Below are 2,888 nucleotides of genomic sequence, written 5' to 3' on the forward strand. Positions count from 1 at the left end.
TGAACGCCGTTAGAGCGATTAACGAACTGCCTCTAACTAATGGAGCGATTAACAAACTGCCTCCATTCAATGGTATGGGCCGATTAACGAACTGCACCCACAGTGGACCGATTAACGAACTGCATCCACACTATGTATATCGTATAACCATTGCCTATATGCCTAAGACCTAGCCAGACCTCTCGGTGAAAAACAGAGCGATTAACGAACTACCTCTGCTACACCGAACGACACTCAAGGAACAAAGCGATTAATGAAATGCCTCTCTACCCCCCCCCCCGCGGACCATAGACCATAACAAATACCCGATGGGTAGCCTTAGTTCATTCTGATAGTATATAACTGATACTATCGTCATCTATACACCATCCAACCAACAAATGCATAGTTAACTGATTGTACCAATAATGCATGAACAACATCATGACACAACTCATAGAACCGTATAACTGACTGCCCTACTGATCATACGAACAAGCGTAAACGACAACATATGCACACATATCGTCATACAATATAACTGAACACCACATACATGTGAAACAAGTATCAACCATTCAATGTTATAGTACTCCAGCTATAACTTTTAACACTAACCATTCAATGTTATAGTACTCCAACTATAACTTTAACAATACTCTTACCTCATAACTCAACATTATATTAGCTCAGCTATAACATTGACTTCATTAGCCCAATGTTACATTAGCTATAACATCGATATGTGACTTAAGTTATAGTAGCTCAGCTATAACATTGAGCTATAATCTCAAAGTTATACGGCTTCACCTATAACTTTATCACAACCTTAGAGTTGTACCAACCCAGCTATAACATTGAGCCATAATCTCAAGGTTATACTACTTTAGCTATAACTCTAGGTATTCTCCCATACCACCACCAAGCCGCACTAGGGTTTCCATGGGGAACCATAGCTGCACGCCCAAACACCCAAGCGGAGCATAGGCAAGATACGTTATGCAAGTTTAACGGTAAAACGCATACGTAAACACACATGCACAATTAAACATGATAGTAAACAATCAAACATGTACCAATTAAACAAATCAATTATTAAATCATGTAAATTACGTCAGTTGGCATAAACACAATTAATGTAAAACACCTAGTTACCTTTTTAGCGAAATAAACCCTAGAGATCGTTTTCCATGATATAGATGTCTTCTGCAGGTGCAGTCTCCACGCCTTTATTGAATCATCCACGTGCCACAGATAACGAGTCTAATAAATATACTACTATATATAAACTATAAAACTATAAAAACTACGCGAAAACATAAAAACTTCGAAGAAGATAGATATATCCAAGAAGTAGGATCGATCTAAGAACGAAAGATAATGAAGGGAGGAGGAAGGAGGCGTCGCACGAAACCCTAGGGAGGAGGGGATCTCACGGCACCAAGGGAAGAAGAAGGAGGAGAGGATTAGGTTTAGGGTTTTGTGAGAAATAAGAGAAAATAAAAGCAAGGGTTTGGTTTCCCTTCTTATTTATAGAGAAGCTCATGGGTTTATTCCAAGCTTTGGCCAAAAATTCACCCATAAACACTAAACCACACGTGAAACCCAAGAAAGAATAGGTCTTCACCGTTTTCGAACCCAACAGGCTAAAAAGACAAGAGACGGATATTTTCCTGGAAAATAAAATATGAAATATGGGAAAATAAAATTATAGAATTATATTACGGAAATTAGGGGTGTTACAATCCAACCCCCTAAAAAGAAGTTTCGTCCTCGAAACTTGATAAGAGAACTACCTCACTCGAGAAGATGTGGATGCTTCTCTCGCATAGACGCTTCAGTTTCCAAAGTCTATTGCTCAAACTTTTGACTACTCCACAGAACCCGAACCTAAGGTACAATCTTATTCCTTAGTCTCTTCTCCTGACATTCCAAAATACGAACAGGTCGTTCCTCATAAGTCAGGTTAGGCCCAACCTCGATAACATCATCCTGTAGAACATGAAAAGGATCACTGCGATAACGACGTAACTGCGACACATAGAACACATCGTGAACCTTTGACAAGTTCGGAGGTAAAGCCAACCTATAGGCTACCTCGCCAACTCTCTCGAGCACCTCATACGGTCCAATGTACTTAGGACTAAGCTTGCCCTTAATCCAAAATCTCTTGACACCTTTCATCGGCGAAACCTTAAGAAAAACCTTATCGCCATCCTCAAACTCAATCGGCCTACGCCGCAAGTCTGCATACGTCTTCTGTCGATCCTGGGCTGCCTTAAGCTTCTCACGGATCAACCTTACTTGCTCAATCGATTCCTGAACCAACTCTGGACCAAGAACGACAGCCTCACTAGAATCGTCCCAACACAAAGGACTACGACACTTGCTTCAATAAAGTGCCTCAAACATAGCCATCTGAATACTAGCTTGGTAACTGTTGTTGTAAGAGAACTCCACTAGCGGTAAACTCTTCTCCCAACTAACTTGGAACTCCAAAGCACAAGCTCGCAACATATCCTCAAGCATCTGAATCGTACGCTCAGTCTGACCATCAGTTGCAGCGTGAAAAGCCGTACTCATCTTAAGCTCACAGCCCAAAGCCAACTGAAGTGTCTTCCAAAACTGAGAACAAAACCTCGGATCACAGTCGGAGATGATATCCTTAGGAACCCCATGAAGACGCATGATCTCACGTTGATAAGCATTCTCTATCTCCTCAAGACTCCAAGTCTCCTTCATGGGAATGAAATGCGCGACCTTAGTCAAACGATCAACTACGACCCAAATCGCTTTCATTCCTCTCGGCGATCTCGGTAAACCCGTGACGAAGTCCATCGAAATCGAATCCCATTTCCATGTGGGAATCTCCAAAGGTTGTAATAGACCACCAGGTCTTTGATGTTCGA

The sequence above is a fragment of the Silene latifolia genome, chromosome Y (assembly GCF_048544455.1).
Source record: "Silene latifolia isolate original U9 population chromosome Y, ASM4854445v1, whole genome shotgun sequence".
In the NCBI taxonomy this organism is placed as follows: Eukaryota; Viridiplantae; Streptophyta; class Magnoliopsida; order Caryophyllales; family Caryophyllaceae; genus Silene; species Silene latifolia.